We start from the raw sequence: 20,019 nt of genomic DNA on the forward strand, positions 1-20,019 counted from the left end.
GGATATGTGGGAAGAGACTACACAAAAGATAATACAAAAATTGGCAAGATGGAAACTCTTGGCTATGGATATGGATAGGAAAATACAAGGAGTGAAAATGTTTCTGGCCCCTTTAGGTTTATATAGAGGTCAGGCATATGCTGATCAAAGAGAGGAGAAATTGTGGACCATAATTAATAAAAAGAGTTGCAAGAATATATTTGTGAGGGGAAAAGGGAAAGAGTTAAGCAAGATTAGCTGATTCTTCCCAACGAACAAAATCATTTAGGATTAGCTGATTTAAAGGGAAACTTTACCGCTATGCAGTTAAGGCTATACATAATGTAAGCAGAATGTTAGAAATTAAAGTGGAAAAGGTTGATGATGAAATGGGGAGGGGTGACTGAGAAGTAAGGAGGAAGTAGGATTTTGTAAGCAGGTTCTTAAGATGAACAACAAACAAAATTACATTCATAAAGTACCTGGAAGTATTCTAAGAATTAAGCCAACATGGGAATTGAGAAAGGATATTTTACTAATAGGGATGACTGCAAGTAGGGATACAGAAAATAGACAACAGGTGGCTGGAATTACTGGAGCAAATTAGTAAAGGTCCAAGGTACTGGGAACCAAGGTAATGTGAGCAAGTAACCACAGGAAAACATAACGGAGATGATGAGGGCAAGTAGAAGCATGAACTGCAGGTTACAGACTGCCTTTAATCGGGGAGTTCTTTTAACTGAGACTAGAACAGAAGTTGCTGTTGTTATGGGACAAGACCAGCTTATTAAAATGAATATTAATTTCAGTTTATTAATGCTGCTATAATATGATTGTTAAAAAGCAAATGTAATTTGTATGCAGATCTGGGAAAATACAGCTTCATAAGCTAAGGTTACTACTGTAACCTAACTGCATTCTTTTAATATGTAACAAGAAAAAAAAGTAAAAGTAAGTGTTGCATGAAGTTGAGGCATGTTAGTTACTGCAAAAAGAAATTTGTTAGCCTGACTCCTCCAGACTAGGAGTGCATTGTTGCCATGGAAGGTTTGAAACATCCAAGGTCAGAAACAAGACCCCTTGGAAGCAGGTGAATCATGTATAGAAAGGTGTTCACGTGAAGTCTGAGGCAAAAATCACAAGGGATGAGGACATTTGCAAAGTTTTCTATTAGCTAGAGTCATTGTAACGTAATAAAAGTGCATGACCAGGTTTGATAAGAAAAATGTAGGAAAGATGCAGGTTGTCTCTCTTCAGGGGGACTGGTTTAACATTGGCTATGAAGATGGTCTCCCAGCTCTGTAAGAATAAAATTTCTGTTTGCACATCCTGAAGTGTTGTTTCTGACTGAAGGCATCTAAGGTAAATTCTTAATTTTATTTATTTATGATTATAATAATGTTAAATCAGGACAATTAGTAGGGCATATAAAATACAGCATGATAATTATAGAAATCAGAAATAGGAGGTTAGAAAAGATTGGGAAGAGAAAATGGAAAGGCAATATACAAAAGAAAAAAGGGAAGACATCTGTATGGTTCCCAGATATGCAGCAAAGTTCAGATAGTTTAGGATTTTTGCTTGGAAGTATTTGCACAGGTATTTTTATACCCCAACCAGCGTTCAGAGAATTTTGCTTCAGATAGCTAGCACACCACGGAGATGTAACAGAACAGAGTGATAACGTTGAATATGTTTTTGGCAATATAATGAGTTGGCAGACTTTAAAAATCCCCTACAGAGTACGTTGTAATAAATGCTGAGGAGGTAAATGATTTTAACAAAAGAAATGATTCTTTTGAGCTGGGATACAGGATCTAAATTGTCCACAGAGACTAAGGCCTTGCCTAGTTTAATGCTATTGGCTAACAAAAAAAGCAATTACTAGAAAACTGAAATCAAAATATAAACCAAATGTAAAGTATAGCTGTGTAAGTTAAACGTACCATAACAGTAGATGTTCGAATAATCACTGCAGCAGTAGTCTTAGCTGAATGGGTAGACTACCTTAGCTAACTACATTTGGGAGGTGGAAGGAGAAGAGCCCATGAGCTCCTGGAGAATGGTTGTAGCAAAGCTTGATCTGGTCCTACAGAAGGAATCAAGCTTATAGTGTTTTGTAAAAGGATGTGCAGAGGACCAAGTAACAGTTTCTAGAATACTTCTATAATCCAACCCTTTCCAAAAAGCCATAGATGAAGCCAAGGCCCTGGAAGAGTGGGCCTTGACCCTGGATGGATTAATTTTGTTATGGTGAGTATAACAAAAGTCAACAGCTTTAGACAGCCATTTAGAAATAGGTTGTTCTTTCTTCTTGCATTCATAAGAAATGAACAACTGAGCTGAAGATCTGAAAGATTTAGTTCTGTCAAGATAGTACCCGAGTTGTCTGTTGACTTTGAAGGTATGGAGTATCCTTTCTCCCTCATTTTTAGGTTCAAGAAAGAAAATGGACAGATGGATAGTTTTGCTTAAAGTAAACACAGATACCACTTCAGGCATAAAAGAAGGATTAGTTCTCAAAGAAACCCTGTCCCACTGAAAAATGAAATAGGGTTGACTCACCATAAGAGCTTACAATTCAGATACCCTTCCTGCAGAGGTCAGAGTAATCAGCAGAACTGTTTTCTATGTTAAGAACCTCAAGTCAGCCAGATTAACTAGTTCAAACAGTGTATGTGTTATCTTCTCTAACACAAAATTATGATCCCAAAGAGGGTCCACTGTTTTCTTTCTTTTTTTTTTTTGGATGCCTCTTATTCAAAACCCCTTTCAAGAACATTTTGACATGGTGGGGCATGGCCAAGAAGGTGACAGTCTATCAGCTTACGTTTTCAGCTCTGCTATTTGAGTTATATTTCTGACAGGAATTTTTAAGTTTTTGACATCGTAGACTCTACAACTTTGAAAACTATCTTCTTTTCAAGATTTTGGAAGATTATACTTGAAATTAGAAGTTATGTACCTACCATAACGTTCCATGTTAGTTGTCTTCTCTTGCCTTCTTTCTTGCTGGATGGGTTCGGAGCCAATCCTCGGCTCCGACTCGGCACTTGCTAAGCTCGAGAGTCACTTTTACCAGCTCGAGGCAGCCCCATATCCCATGATGCACGGCGGTGATTACCCAGATCTCGTTTGGTATCTAGAGGAAACTGCCCATAATCTTCCCCCAAAGGGAAGAACAACAACTAACCTGAGAAGGTTGTAAGGGGAACCCAGGTAACTAAGGTCCAGAGCTAACTGGTGCCCAAGGAAGAACAATCTCCCAGAGAAGAAGGAAGTTCAAGGTCTGTCCAGGCTAGGGGGACAGGAGGGAGGGACGCAAGAAAGAAGGCGAGAGAAGACAACTAACATGGAACGTTATGGTAGGTACATAACTTCTAAATGTTAAGTTGTCAATCTCGCCTTCATTCTTGCTGGATGGGACCGCGTCCCTGCCACCTCTATCCTGGGTGGCTCAATGGAACAGACTCTTGAGAACTGTGGAACCAAAACTTGCCCTGTCCCTGGAGGCCAAATCCAATTTGTAATGAGAAACGAAGGTATGAGGAGTGGCCCAAGTGGCTGCTGCACAAATAGTGTCTAAGGGTAGTCTAGCCTGAAAGGCTGTAGATGTGGCTAGACCTCTGGTAGAATGTGCTTTAGGTTTTGAGATCAGTTGTTTGCCCCTAAGCTGATAAATGTCAAAATAGTGGAAGACAGCCATCTGGATAAAGTCACCTTAGAAACAGGGAGTCCTTTCTTATTTTCAGCATAAGAAAGAAAAAGCTGATCAGACTTCCTAAATTGCTTTGTTCTGTCCAAGTAATATCTGAGTTGGCGATGAACATCTAGGCAATGCAATGTTTGTTCCGCCCCGTCAGAATAATTGGGGAAAAATACTGGAAGATCAATAGATTGGTTTAAATTTGTCTTAGAAGCAACCTTGGGCAAAAAGGACGGATTAGTTCTCAAGGATACTCTATCCTTGTGGAAGACCAAGTAAGGGGGACGAACACAGAGAGCATGAAGTTCAGACACTCTCCTAGCCGAGGTAATAGCAACTAGAAAGAGTGTCTTCCAAGAAAGAAATTTTAATGAGCATGTAGCAGCCGGTTCGAAAGGGGGAAGTATCAAGGATGCCAGCACTAAATTTAGGTCCCACTGCGGTGGAGGATCCCTAACAGGGGGTTTAAGTAGGAATACCCCTCTGAGAAAGGCTTTACAAAGTTTGTGCGACATAATGTTCTGGTCTGCAAATCCGACATGGAAATTCGAGATTGCTGCCAACTGGACTTTAACTGTGGAAGAAGAAGAACCGGAGTGAAAATTTTCAGCTAGAAAGTCCAAGACTGACTGAATAGGGGCAGTAAAGGGATCTATGTTCTTAGACTTTGCCCAAAAGGAGAAACATTGCCATTTGCTAGAGTAAATCCTTCTGGTAGAGGACTTCAGAGAAGCTACTATGATATCTCTAACGAGGTTAGAGATCATAGGAAACCTGGCTAAGGAAGGAAGTGGAGCAACCAAGCGGTGAGGTTGAGGGAACGAATGGACCGGTGCAGTTGACCCGACTGGTGGGTCAGAAGATCTGGAACTGGGTCCAGATGCCAAGGCTGCACCAAGAGATGGCGATGAAGGAACGGGAACCAAATTTGTCGAGGCCAGTAAGGGGCAATGAGAATCAGCTTGGCTCTCAAGACGGTAGCTTTCTGGAGTACTTGAGATATTAACGGAAAGGGGGGAAAGGCATAAAGAAGTCCCCGGGGCCAATCCTGGGTTAGAGCGTCTCTGGGGGGATGGCCCGGAAGTGGAAAGAGAGAGAAGAAGTCTGGACATTTGCTGTTTTGGGGTGTAGCAAAAAGGTCGCAGCAAGGGCGGCCCCACTTCTGAAAAATCTCTTCCACTATAGATTGTTTGAGAGACCACTCGTGAGGCATGAGTATAGCTCTGCTCAATCTGTCCGCTATGATGTTGGTTTTCCCGGGGATATGCGTTGCTATCAGAAACCGATGAGAGGAGATCGCCCATTGCCAAAGTCTGAGAGCTACTCGACACAAAGGATAGGACTTGATCCCACCCTGTTTGTTGATGTACCATACTACGGACATGTTGTCCGTGTGAACTGCAATAGTTCCTAAAGGAAGAAAGTCGTTGAGGGCTTGCAACGTTAAAAGCACTGCTCTCATCTCTAGGACATTTATGTGCAGGTGGTATTTGAACGGTTGCCACGTGCCATGGACCATCCTGCCCTGATAATGCCCCCCCCACCCGATCAGGGAGGCATCCGAAGTGACCATGGCTACCGGGGCCAGGGAGACAAAGGGTCTGCCCTGATGGACTAGGGGGGAAGAAGTCCACCAGGATAGATGGCTCTTGCAGGTCTGTGTCACAAGGATCTTGTGACGCATGGGCAACTGCTGGAAGGACCATTGGGTAAACAACATCCACTGTAGGAGACGCATGTAAAAACGGGCCAGAGGAAGAAGTGTGATGGCAGCTGCCATAAGGCCTAACACTTTCAGGACCAACCTGGCTTGTACCTTTTTGTTGAATAGGATGATCCGAACATGGTTTTGGATATCCAGGATTCTTTGGTTTGTTAGGTTTGCTGACATCCGAGTAGTGTCTAGATCTGCGCCTATAAAGGTAATAGATTAGCAAGGCGATAAGGAAGACTTTTCGAAGTTGACTGAAATCCCTAACTGGCCGCAGAGACAGAGTGTAATCCCTGGCCTGGAGAAGTTGATACCTGGTGGTAGCTGAGAGGAGCCAGTCGTCTAGGTATGGAAACACCTGGAATCCCTGACGTCTCAGGTGAGCCGTGACCACTGCCATGCACTTGGTGAACACTCTGGGGGCTGTAGTGAGACCAAAGGGCAGGGCTCTGAATTGAAAATGACTGGTCCCCAGCTGAAAGCGGAGAAACCTTCTGGAGCGTCTGAGGATTTTTATGTGATAGTACGCATCCTAAAGGTCTATGGAGCACATCCAGTTGTTTTTGCCCAGAAACGGCAAAATCGATTGAAGTGTGACCATCCGAAATCTCGCCTTTTTGACAGACTTGTTTAGCCTGCTGAGGTCTAATATTGGTCTCCAGTCTCCCGTCTTTTTGGGGACCAAAAAGAACCTTGAGTAGATTCCGGACTCTAAATGATCTGTTGGAACTGGCTGGATGGCCCTTTTCTCTAGAAGCTTTGAAACCTCTAGCTTTGCAATTTCCCTTAGACCGGGTGGAACGTCTGGAAGGGATCCTTTTTGAGGGAAGGGGCTTTTCTCAAAAGGTATTTTGTAACCCTCGGATATGATCGACTGTATCCATTTGTCTTGAGAGAGGGAAAGCCAGGCTTCTGGGTACAGCGACAATCTCCCCCCTGACTGCCTCCAAGGGTGGGCAGTCAGGCAACACCTCAGGGATGCTGGAAGGGCTTGTCAGAGAGAGGCTCTCTGCTGCCCTGGTTCTGCGGACCCCCTCTGCCCCTAGGGCGGCGTCTGTTATTACCCCCTCTGCCTCTGGGGGTAAACTGATCACGTGCGTCAGGCGTGACTCCGTGTGATTTTCGGAACCACATTTTCCCTCCCTTCTGACCTTTGGGGTAAGGTCTAGAAGGGGTGGAGAAACGGACTCCTACGGCAGAAAGAGTCTTGCCATCTTGCTCGCACCTGGTCAAAGTATCCTTCATCTGAGGTTCAAACAAAGTTGTCCCATCAAAGGGAGAGTTTGTGAAGGACGCCTTAAAGGGGTCTGCAAAATTGCAAAGCCGCATCCAGGACTGACGTCTGAGAGCCACTTCCTGTGCCTGCGGCTCTACTCGCCCCATCGGCTGCATAAGAAATGAGCCGCATGGAGGAGTTAGTTATGGAATTTAGGATTCCCAGCTGAGAGGCAATCTTCTCTTGAGCCCCAGCAGCTGACGGATCCTGTACTACCTCACCCAATTCTTTGAGGATATCTCTTTGAAGTCGGGTGAAGTGACGTAAATAATTCAGCGAACGCATAGCAAAGGTCGCTGAGGAAAACATCCACTTACCATACCTGTCCATGGTCCTAGACTCCTTGTTAAGAGGATGGACTGGTACGGAAGGATCTGCAAGTTCCTTCTTGGTGGCGGCCGCCACCACCATGGCATCAACCGGGACACCTTTAGTGAGAAACTGTTTTTCAGTGGAGGCCGTGATAAATTTAGAAGGCCTCCTGGGGACTGGTTCCACAGAATCAGGAGATGCCCACGCCTTTCGAGCTATCACGTCCATGAGGGGGTCGAAAGGCGGAGACACCCAGGAGGTGGAGGGTCAAGATCCAAAAGCCTCCAGGTATACCGATTCATCCTCGGAGGGATTAATGGAGGGCCAGTTCCCCCTCTGTTTCAGGAGTTCAAGGATGTCTGAAAAGGAGACATCCTCAGAGGGGGATCTTGGGGACCCCTCCGACTCATCTAAGTCGGTATCTGATGTCGTAGACTCAGGGGAGTCTAAGTGCTTCCTCTTGCAGGTCCTCTTACGCGGGGGTTCCCCTGAAGGATCAGGAGAAACCTCGGAAGAGGAAGTTCTTCCCAATGGGGAAACCTGGGGCAATGGATCTCTGGGTCCGGGAGCAAGAGAGTGGGAAGAGATATCTACATGCACCATAGAGGGAGGAGCTAAAGGGACCGACTGCTGACTGAGCTCGGGGGCTAGCACACGCCTCATCACCTCAAAGGCTCCCCTCCCGGGGAGGACAGAGAGCTCCCGCTCCGAAGAAACAGGAATCCCTGGCCCCACCGAAAGGGAAGGCTCCGAAGCAGATGTCGGCGCCGAGCTCACCAAGGCCGAAGCTCCGAGAGGGAGAACGGGGTCGGACAAGGGTCCGATGCCACTCACCCCCTCGGAACCGACCAGGGAAGCCTGACGACCGGATCCCTCCAAGGACGGTCTCAAGGAGGAGATAGGAGTCGAAGACGACGGAGCCGAAAGGGGTGGTATCGGCTCCGAAGCACCAACAGTCACGATTCCAATAATCTCCGGCTCCGAGCTCTGAAGGAGAGTCGAAGGAGGAATTTCTAGAGGGTGTGGAATAGCGGTCATCTGCTGAGACGGGCTATGGAGCATCTGGGCCAGTGCCTGTGATTTCAGCAGTCTACTCACCACTCTCTTCAAGTCATGATCTGAGAGTCTGGAAGACATTGAGGATCGGCTCAGATGGCTCCGCTCCGAAAGTAAGGGAGAGGCCGGAGCCGAGTGGATAGACTCCAGCGAAGGAGATCTAGATCTCTTTCTCGACGGAGCCATCGGAGCCGAAGAACCTTCGGTTCCAGTTGGAGCAGACAGCTTGTCGGCTCCGAGCTGGGTTAGAGGTGTGTCGGCTCCAGCCGCAGCCGACGCAGGCCTCGAAGCAAGGGTATCGGCTCCAGCCGGAGCCGACAGTACCGAAGCAAGGGTATCTGTGCCGATCGGCGCCGATACTAAAACTTCCGAGAAGGAAGGATCGGCTCTGGACGGAGCCGATCTCGACTCCGGGGTAGTCGGAACCAAGGCCACAGACTTGGACACTGAAGGCTGGGCCTTGGATGGCTTTGAGGGCTTCCCCGAGCCGGACTTAGCCGGGGAGCTCTCGGGCTTGAGAAGACCTCTAAGGATAAGTTTATTTCTATGTTCCTGCAGGACTCTCTGGCTGAATGAGTGGCAAATAGCACAGGAGTCCTGCAGGTGTAGGGGTCCCAGGCAATAAATACAAGAAGTGTGACCGTCTGTCAGAGACATCTTCTGACAGCACGAGTCACACTTCTTGAAGCCTGAGACCCTAGTGTCTTTAGACATGACTGAGTTCTAAACACACACACACACCACTCAGTCCAAAAATTACACTAACTATACAAAACTAAGTACAGGGAAACAAAAACACACAGACACACCTAAACAAACCCTGACAGGAAATTGTTTGGGAAGGGTAAGGCCTAAGGCCTGACTAACAAAGTATGGATAAGGGGACGGGAAACTAACGGGAATAGGGCTAAGTGAATCGGGGAACTAACAAACTAATAATATGAAAAAATTAAGGTACTGGGGTAGCTAAATCTCTCAGAAAAGAGTAATTAAATTCACTTACCAGCAGCTGGCAAAAAGGTGACCTCATGAGCGAAGCGGCAAATGAGATGTGGGTAATCACCGCCTTGCATCATGGGATATGGGGCTGCCTCGAGCTGGTAAAAGTGACTCTCGAGCTTAGCAAGTGCCGAGTTGGAGCCGAGGATCGGCTCTGAACCAATCCAGCAAGAATGAAGGCGAGATTGACAACTTAACATTATATATTTTCAAATGTTTAATTCCTGTCAACATTCAAACAGAAAGGTTTTGTCTATTCTTCAGAATGAGTTACTCCAAAACTACCTCACAGGACTTGTTATTAAAGAGGGCATTACAATCACTTCTTACTAGCATTCAAGACCTTTCGATAAAAATAGATAAAATGTAAAATAAACTAGATAACTTCAAAGAGAAATACACAAACCAAATGGAACAGCTACATGAAATAATAATGCAACAGAAGACTCAGATCTCCAGTATGGAGGAGGCACTTAATGATATAGAAAGAAGAGTTTCAGAAGAACATAATGATTTTTTATTAAAGCAAAATACTTATTTACTAAATAAGATAGATGATCTTGAAAACAGATCCAGGAGGAACAATATATGCATTTGTGGATTACCTGAAAAATAGAAGGAGACAATATGGTTTTGCTTATTTCTTGGCTCCCTAAGACTTTTAATTTACCAAAGTCTCTATGATATGACATTGAAAGAGCTCACAGGTCACTTGTGGTTCCTTCATTAAAAAAGTAAATACAAATCTGAGCTCCATAGCTGTGAGATTTTTTTTCCTGCTAAGATAAGAAACTGGTATTAAAAACTGCTTGGTCAAATTCACTGATTAAATTCAATGACAGTACAATAAGGTTTGATAATGACTACTCTTCATCAGTGATTTTGAAAAGAAAACCGTTTCTTCCTTTGATAAAATAAAGAAGAGACAGATTAAAGTGCACTTACTATTTCTAGTTAGAGAGGATACTACAACTTTTGAAATACTGCAATCAGCTATATCCTTCTTAAAATCAAACATCTTAGAACAAACAGAGAACAGAAGAAAATAGATTGGAGCAATAGTTTGTTAAAAAGACAAGCAGGAAAGAATGAATGTAAAAAAAGAAATTATGTACTCACCATAACGTTCCATGTTTGTATTCCATCTCGCCCTTCATTCTTACATATGGGTTCGGCGCCAATCCTCGGCTCCGACTCGGCCAATTACAAAGCTCAAAGTCTCTCAATTGGCTCGTGGCAAGGTAGGTATCCCATAGTGCACTAGTAAGAATTGCCAGATCTTGTTTGCTGCTGTCTAAAAAGTGATAAAAGGTATTTCCACAAGGAAAAACAAAGATGAAATGTCTCCAACCTTAAGGAAGAGAGATACTATCTTGTCTCCAGATCCTCCAAGGATACATGGACGGGGGTAGGAGGGTGGGTTCGTAAGAATGAAGGGTGAGATGGACTACAAACATGGAATGTTATGGTGGGTACATAACTTCTTTATGTTCTGTAGTCCTATCTCGCCTTCTTTCTTACATATGGGACAGCGTCCCTAGCACCTTTTTCTTGGGTGGCTCATGGGAATATACTCCTAAGAACCGCGGAACCAAAGCAGGCTCTGCCCCTAGAGACCAAATCCAATTTGTAATGAGTAATGAAAGTATGAGGGGTAGCCCAAGTTGCTGCTGCTCATATACTGTCCATTGGAATTCTGGCTTGAAACACAGCAGATGTGGATACGGATCTGGTAGCATGAGCTTTAATTTTAAATGGAAGTTCTTTGTCATTAGAAGAGTAAATAAAAGATATACAATTTGAAATCCAGTTTGATAACATTATCTTGGAGACTAGCATACCTTTTCTCGTCTCCGAAAAAGATACAAACCATCTCCTAAACTCCTTGGTTCTATGTAGATAGAACCTTAACTGTCTGTGAACATCAAGTTGATGGAATAAGAAGTTATGTACCTACCATAACGTTCCATGTTAGTTGTCTTCTTCTCGCCTTCTTTCTTGATGGATGGTCTGACTCGGCTTATACCAAAGCTCGAGAGCTATTTACCGGCTCGAGGCCCTCCCTATATCGCACAATGCTAGGCGTCCAATACCCAGATCTCGTTTGGTAGAGCTAACACCATGGAGACACCTGTCCCAACTATAAGGATTACCTACAGTGGTAACAGAGGGGGACATAACCTAGGAATAGTCCAGTAGAGGAATACGGCCTCAGAAAAATTCTTCTCAGTCTGTCCAGGCTAGGGGGATGGCGGGTGGGACGCATAAAGAAGGAGAGAAGAAGACAACTAACATGGAACATTATGGTAGGTACACAACTTCTTAATGTTAAGTTGTCAATCTCGCCTTCATTCTTGCTGGATGGGACAGCGTCCCTAGCACCTTAGTCCTGGGTGGCTTATCGGAACAGACTCTCGAGCACAGTGGAACCAAACTCAGCCCAATTCCTGGAGGCCAAATCCAACTTGTAATGAGAAATAAAGGTATGAGGAGTGGCCCATGTGGCTGCAGCACAATTAGATTCCATTGGGAGCTTTGCTTGAAAAGCTACCGACGTGGCTAACGCTCTGGTGGAATAAGCTTTTGTTTTTACGGGGAGTTCTTTGTGTCTTAATTGGTAAATTAAAGATATGACTGAAGCCAGCCATCTGGATAAAGATACTTTAGAAACTGGCAAGCCCTGCTTGCCCTCAGCATAAGACAGGAAGAGTTGGTCTGACTTCCTAGTTTGCTTTGTCCTATCCAAATAAAAATGTAATTGCCTGTGAACATCCAAAAAGTGCAGCTTTTGTTCAGCTCTGTTTGAATAGTTAGGAAAAAAGACAGGAAGCTCAATAGCTTGATTCAGGTTTGTTTCAGAAGGAACCTTGGGTAAAAAGGAAGGGTTAGCTCTAAGTGATACTCTATCCTTGTGAAAAACAAGATAGGGAGGACGAATACAGAGGGCAGGTTCAAAGGGAGATAGAATCAGAGAGGATAATATAAGGTTCAGATCCCACGGAGACGGGGGATCTCTAATTGGAGGCCTGAGTAATACAGTTCCTTTGAGAAAGGCTTTACAAAGTTTATGGGACATGATGCTGGTCTCTGACAGTCCAGCATGAAAATTCGAGATGGCAGCCAATTGGACTCTAATGGTGGCAGAAGATGAGCCTCCTCAAAAGAGCTCTGCCAAAAAATCCAGAATAGTGTGGACAGGGGCTGTAAAAGGATCTATATTCCTAGTCTCTGCCCAGCAGGAGAAATGTTTCCACTTACTAGCATAGGTTTTTCTGGTAGAAGATTTATGCGAAGAAAGGATGATTTCATGTACTGGCTGAGAAATCTGTGGAAGCCTAGCTAAGGTTGGAAGTGGAGCAACCAAGCTGTGAGGTTGAGTGACTGAAGGGATTGGTGCAGCCCGCCCGACTTATGGACCAACAGGTCCGGCACTGGCCAGCAGATGATGCAGGAACGGGAACCAAATTTGTCGAGGCCAGTAAGGGGCAATGAGGTTCATCCTGGAACCCAAAGTGTCGCTTTCTGAATCAGTTTGGGAATTAAGGGAAATGGAGGGAATGCATACAGAAGACCCCGGAGCCAATCGTGGACTAGAGCGTCTCTGGGGGAATGGCCGGGGAAGGAGAATAGAGTGAAGAAGTCTTCGCACTTGCTGTTGAGAGGGGTTGCGAAAAGGTCGCAGCAAGGTTGACCCCATCTGCGGAAAATCTTGTCTGCTACTGACTGAGAGACCACTCGTGAGGCATGAGAATGGCTCTGCTCAGCCTGTCTGCTATGATGTTGGACTTCCCGGGGATGTGCGTTGCTGTCAGAAACCGTTGGGAAGAGATCGCCCACTGCCAGAGTCTGAGTGCTTCTTGACATAAGGGGTAGGATCTGGTTCCGCCCTGCTTGTTGATGTACCACACTACAGATATATTGTCTGTTTGAATTGCAATAGTCCCGATAGGTAGAGAGTCCTGAAGAGCTTGCAACGCTAAAAGTACCGCTCCCATCTCAAAGACGTTTATATTGAGGTGGTATTCTAGGGGTTGCCAAGTGCCCTGGACAGTCCTGCCCTGAAAATGCCCCCCCCCCATCAGGGAGGCATCCGTGGTCACTGTGGCAACAGGAGAAGGAAGAACAAACGGTCTGCCCTGGAGAACTGTAAGGGAGACCATCCACCAGGCCTGGTGGTCTTTGCATGTTTGAGTGATCATTATTCTGTGGGACATTAGGAGATGTTGAAAGGACCATTGGGTAAAAAGCATCCACTGAGGGATCCGCATATGGAAACGAGCCAGGGGGACTAGAATGATCACTGCCGCCATAAGACCCAATGTTTTTAGTACAAATCTGGCCTGAATCGTCTTGCACTTTAGTAGTACTTGCACATGTCAGCGAATGTCTGATACTCTGTGTGGAGGAAGTTTTGCAGACAGATCTTTTGTGTTTATTTCTGCGTCTATAAATGCTATAGACTGACAAGGCGACAATGCAGACTTTTCAAAATTTATTGATATACCTAGCCCGGAGCAAGTCTGAATGGTTTAGTCCCTGGCTCGCAGAAGTTGATGCCTGGTGGAAGCAGTAAGGAGCCAGTCGTCAAGATATGGAAACACCTGGAATCCCCATCATCTCAGGTGAGCTGTAGCCACTGCCATGCATTTGGTGAACACCCTGGGGGCTGTGGTTAGACCAAAGGGCAGGGTTCTGAATTGACAGTGACTGGCCCCCAGCCGGAAGCGGAGAAACCTTCTGGAGCGCCTGTTCATTTTGATATGGTAGTACGCATCCTGAAGGTCTATAGAGCACATCCTATTGTCCTGACCCAAAAAGGATAGAATGGACTGAAGCGTGACCATCCGGAACTTTGTTCTTTGTATAGACCTGTTCAGTGTGCTGAGATCCAGAATGGGTCTCCAGTCCCCTGTCTTATTCGGTACCAAAAAGAACTTGGAGTAAATTCCGGATCCTTGCTGGTCTGCTGGGACTCGCTGGATGGCCCTCTTTTTTAGCAGTTTTGAAATTTCCAGTACTGCTTGATCCCTTAGCGCCGGTGGGACATCTGGAAGGGCTCTGTTTCTTTGTACAGGGGTGTGGACGAAGGGAATTTTGTAACCCTTGGATATGACAGACCGTACCCATATGTCTTGTGTGAGGAGTTGCCAGGCTTCTGGGTACAGTGACAATCTTCCCCCGACTGCCTCCGAAGGTGGACAATCGGGCAGCCCCTCAGGGGTGCTGGAAGGGTTCATCAGAGAAAGATTCCCTGCTACCGTGATTCTGCGGACCCCTCTCTGCCCCTCGGGCGGCATCTATTATTGTTTCTTCCTCTGCCCCTGGAGGGAAACTCGCCACGTGCATCAGGCATGACTCCCTGGGGTTTGCAAAACCACATTTTTCCACCCTTCTGACCTTTCGGGTATGGTCTAGATGGGGTAGAAAAATGGACTCCCATGGCAGAGAGAGTCTTGCCTTCCTGCTCGCACCTGGTAAGTGTATCCTTCACCTGTGGTCCGAACAAAGCCGAACCATCGAAGGGGGTGTTGAAGGACGCCTTAAAGGGGTCAGCAAAGTTGCACAACCGCATCCAGGCATGTTGTCTCAAGGCTACACCTGTGCCTGCGGCCCTACTCGCCCCATCGGCTGCATAAGAAATGAGCCGCATGGAGGAGTTAACTATGGAGTTAAGGGTTGCCAGCTGGGAGTTGATCTTTTCCTGAGACCCCGCAGCAGATGGATCCTGAAGGGTATCACCCAATTCCTTAAGGACATCCCTTTGAAGGCAGGTGAAATGGCACAGGTAGTTCAGCGACCGCATGGAAAAGGTCGATGAAGAAAACATCCACTTCCCGTACCTGTCCATTGTCCTAGATTCTTTATTAGGTGGATGGACAGGGACAGAAGGATCAGCCAACTCCTTCTTAGTGGCTGCTGCAACCACCATGGCATCAACCGGGACACCCTTCACAAGAAACTTTGTCGGACGGGGCTGTAATAAACTTTGTTGGCCTATGGGGAGTTGGTTCTACTGTGTCCGGGGCCATCCACGTCTTCCGAGCCACCACTTCCATGAGTGGGTCGAAAGGCAGAGACACCCTGGAGGTGGAGGGATGAGAACTAAATGCGTCCAGGTACACTGACTCGTCCTCGGAGGGGTTAAGGGCAGTCCAGTTCCCCCTCTGCTTAAGGATCTCAAGGATGTCTGAAAAGGAGACATCCTCAGAGGGGGACCTTGGGGACCTTTCCGAATCCTCCAAATCGGTGTCTGAGGTGACTGACTCGGGGGAGTCAACATGTTTCCTCTTACATTTTCTCTTCCGAGGGGGCTCCTCTGAATGATCAGGGGAGGCCTCGGAAGAGGAAGATGCACCCAATGGGGCTACCTGGAAGGTCTGTTCTCCACGCTTGGGGTCAGGAGGGTGAACAGAGACCGACGTAGGCACAGTGGGGGGAGGAGCCGAAGGAGCCGATCGTAGGTCCGACCCAGGAGTCAGTACTCTCCTCATGACCTTGAAGGCGTCCCTATTGGGCAGGGAGGAAGGTCCCCGCTCCAAAGAGATGAGGAACCCCCCCCCCGGCACAGAGAGTGATGGCTCCAAGGCCGATGTTGGGGCCGAGCTCACCTGCGCTGAGGCACCGAGAGGGAGAACGGGGTCGGACAAGGGTCCGATGCCACTCGCCCCCTCGGAGCAGACGAGGGAGTCTCGGCGCCCGGATCCCTCCATGGACGGAACCAATGAAGAGATCGGAGTCGAGGAAGGAGACGAAATGTGTGGTATTGACTCCGACGTACCAACGATTCGAGCCCCAACGAGCTCTGGCTCCGAACATAATGGAAGAGTTGGAGGAGGAATTGTTGAAGATGTAGGGATAGCTGCAATCTGTTGAGAAGGGCTAGTCAACATTTGGGCAAGTGCCTGCGACTTAAGGAGTCTACTGACCACCCTCTCGAGGTGGTGATCAGAAAGCCTGGAAGACTGAGAGGAATGTGACCTATGGCTCCGCTCCGATTGTAGTAACGGAGATCTCTGAGCTGAACGAACAGACTCCAAAGAGGGAGATCTTGAGTGTTTTCAGCTCAGAGAAGGCTCCGACACTACAACAGGAGCCGACTGAGATCTCAAAGTGACGGTTCCAGCCGGAACAGACGAGGAGGCAGTAGCTCCTCTTGGCGACTGCTCCGAACAGGGAGCCAACGGTTCGGCGGGCTTGGAGAGTTTACCCGACGAAGGCTTAGTTGGGGACCCTTCAAGCTTAAGTAAGCCCCTCAAAATAAGTTTGTTCCTACGCTCCTGCTGGACTCTCGGACTGAAGGCATGACAGACCGAACAAGAGTCCTGCAGGTGTAAGGGGCCCAAACAATACACACAAGAAGTGTGACTGTCTGTCAGAGACATCTTCTGACAGCACGAGTCACACTTCTTGAAACCTGAGAACTTAGCATCCTTAGACATAATGACAGTATAAAAGGATACCAAGGAAATAAGTAACTAGTGCCTAACACACAACACATACACACACACGCACTAGAACTAACACTACAATAATATAGTAGTACTAAGAGAAATAACACTGCTATAACAATATACAAATAACAAGACTAGTAGATATATAAATATATATATAAGAAAAAAACTAACTCTACCCTAAAGGGTGGGGGAGGGGGGGGGCTCTGAAAACTAGTAGCAAAGAGAGTTTCTAAATGGGATTTCTCAAGGAATCAGAAAGGGGGTACTAAGAGGAATATATCTAACAAAAAATAGCTATGTATATATAAATAAACTTAGTAAAAAAGTTTTATACGACCTGGAGCCGGTAAAAACGCAAACTCGTAGCTGACACGGCAAACGAGATCTGGGTATTGGACGCCTAGCATTGTGGGATATAGGGAGGGCCTCGAGCCGGTAAATAGCTCTCGAGCTTTGGTATAGGCTGAGTCAGAGCCGAGGATCGGCTCCGAACCCATCCAGCAAGAATGAAGGCGAGATCGACAACTTAACATCTTATATTCCGCTTTGTTTGAATGCTTAGGAAAAAAGACTGTCAGTTCAATAGTTTGATTCATATTAGATTGAGAACAAACCTTGGGGATGAAAGACGGATTTGTACAAAGGGAAACTGTCTCTAAGTAAAATCAAGTAAGGAGGTTTGACTGAAAGTGTTTGCAACTCTTGACACTCTTCTGGCAGATGTAATGGCTACTAGAAAAATGGTGTTCCATGAAAGGGACTTTAAATCACAAGTATGTGTAGGTTCAAAAGGTGGGTAGATAAGTTTAGAAAGAACAAAATTTAGATCCCAGGGAGATACAGATTCTTGAAAGGGAGATCTTAGCAAGGTAGTGCCTTTTAAAAATGTTTTACACAATCTGTGAGTCATAAGATTAGGTTTGTGTTGTCCCAAATGAAAACTGGAGATAGCTGCTAATTGAACTTTGATTGTAGCAGCAGCTGATCCCTGATGAAAAAGTTCAGTTAGGAATTCTAACACTAAGGGAATGGAGGTTGTGTAAGGATCTATGTTTTTTTCTCGTGCCCAGAGAGAAAATCTTTTCTATTTGCTAGCGTACAATTTTCTTGTAGAAGGCTTGTGAGAGGACGTCAGGATATGTGTAACTGCAGGGGAGAAAGCATGAAACCTGACTAGGGATATAAGTGGAGCAGCCACGCTGTCAAGTTGAGGTTGTGGAGACAGGGATGGAAAGTGCCTGACATATGTGTCAGAAGGTTTGGTACTGGGTTCATGGATTGTCCAGAAGGTGAGGCCCGAGAAAGGGAACCAAATCTGATGAGGCTAGTAAGGAGTGATAAGAATCATTCTGCTTCCCAAGGTCTTTGCTTTCTGGATCATTCATTTTCGATATTAGCAGAAAGGGAGGAAGTCCCGAGGGCCAATTGTGAACAAGTGCGTTACTCTGTGTCTCCCCCGGGGAGGGGGATAATGGAGAAGTAGATGCTGCATTTGGCGTTCATTTGGCTGGCAAACAGATCACAGCAAGGCTGTTCCCATCTGCAGAAATTCCGTTCCATGACTTTCTGATTCAGAGACCACTTGTGAGGCATCAAGATTGCCCTGCTGAGCTCATCAGCCATCACACTGGTTGTCCCCGGGATATGCATTGCAACTAGAAAGCATTGGGAAGATATTGCCCACTGCCAAACATGAAGAGCCTCTTGACATAGGGGGTAGGAATTGGTCCCCCCTTGTTTGTTTATATACCATACCACTGACATATCTGATTGGATTGCTACTGTCCCTACAGGAAGAAAGTCGTGAAGTGCTTGCAACACTAGTAGCAGTGCTCTCATCTCTAGGACATTGACATGCAAGTGAGTCTCATGTTCTTGCCATGTGCCTTGGACTGTCCTTCCTAGATAATGCCCCCCCCCCCATTTGGGAGGCATCCGTGGTCACAGTAGCAACGGGTTGGTGAGGAATGAATGGTGTCCCTATCGTTAGTTGATTGGACTGGATCCACCAACGAAGGTCCTTTTTGCAAGATTCTGTTATTAAAATGGGATGAGATAGGGCAGTTGTTGAAGAGACCACAGGGAAAAAGAGTAGCCACTGTAGAATTCTCATATGTAGTTTGGAATTAGAGTTATAGTAGAGGCCATGGTTCCTAGAAGTTTGAGCACCGTCTTCGCTTTGACTTTGTGTTGGGGAAGCAGGCTGTATATCTGTTGTCTTAGATTTTGTATTCTGTCTGCAGGAAGGCGAGCCATCATTGCGACTGTGTCTATTTCTGCACCTATAATAGTCACATATTGAGAGGGCGACAAGGCAGTTTTCCCAATTTATAGTAATCCCTAGCTGAGTGCAGACTCGGATGGCTGAATCCCTGCCTTGTAGAAGTAGGTGCCTGGTGGTGGCAGTCAGAAGCCAGTCGTCCAGGTATGGAAACACTTGGAATCCAAGATGTCTCAAGTGAGCCGTTACTACTGCCATGCATTTGGTGAACACCTTGGGGGCTGTGGTGAGACCAAAGGGCAGAGCACGAAATTGGTAATGACTGGCTCCCAGCCAGAAGTGTAAATGACTCCTTGATGCTCCGTCCATTTTTATGTGGTAGTATGCATCTTGGAGGTCTATGGAGCACATCCAATTGTCTTTCACTAACAGAAAGAGTATAGACTGCAGTGTTACCATTCGGAACTTGGACTTCTTCACTGATTTGTTTAACTTCCTGAGATCCAAAATGGGCCTCCAGTCCCCTGTTAGTTTTTGCACTAAAAATAATCTGGAGTAAGTTCCGAATCCTATCTGGTCTGCGGGGACAGTTTGGATGACTCTCTTCTGAAGCAACTTTTGGACTTCTATAGTTGCTTGATCCCTGTGATTGGGTGGAACATCTGGGATTTTCTTGGTGGGATGATGTGGAAAAGAGAAGGGTATGGAGTATCCTCTGGAAATTATTCTTTGTACCCACTTGTCTTAGGTGATGTCGTGCCAGGCTTCTGGGTATAAAGATAAGTGACCCCCGACTGGCTCCATAAAAGTGCAGTCAGGCCCCACTTCAGGAGCGCTGATATGGGCGTCCACAAAAGGAATCGTGGCCACCCTGGTTTTGCGGACCCCCCATGCCTCTAGGGTGATGTCTACCATTACTTCCTCCTCCTCTGGCTCTGGAGAAGGAATTATTTCTGGGAAATATCTCTGAGATTTCTTGAACCACATTTTCCCACCTCTCTGACCCTTAGGGTATGGTCTAGAAGGGACAGAAAAACGTAGTCCCACGGCAGAGTTTTCCCTTCCTGCTCGCATCTGGTAAGTGTATCTTTTACTTTTGGTCCAAACAGAGAGGAACCGTCAAAGACGGTGTTGGTAAATGTAGATTTGAAGGGCTCCGAAAAATTACATAAGCGCATCCAGGAGTGTCTCCCTAACTCCTGAACCCGCCACCCTGCTTGCTCCATCTGCTGCATAAGATATCAGCCTCATGGAGGAGTTAACAATGGAGTTTAAGGTAGACAACTGAGCAGTAACCTTCTCAGG

At 46.2% G+C, this 20,019-nt stretch overlaps 1 protein-coding gene across 1 annotated transcript in view; it reads right to left on the minus strand.

The window, feature by feature from the left end:
• Positions 1–20,019, minus strand: part of MMAA (metabolism of cobalamin associated A) — a 1,182,217-nt gene that overhangs the window by 159,704 nt on the left and 1,002,494 nt on the right. The window lies entirely within an intron of this gene.

This window comes from Protopterus annectens, chromosome 2.part1 (assembly GCF_019279795.1).
Source record: "Protopterus annectens isolate FY-2018-M chromosome 2.part1, PAN1.0, whole genome shotgun sequence".
NCBI lineage: Eukaryota > Metazoa > Chordata > Ceratodontiformes > Protopteridae > Protopterus > Protopterus annectens.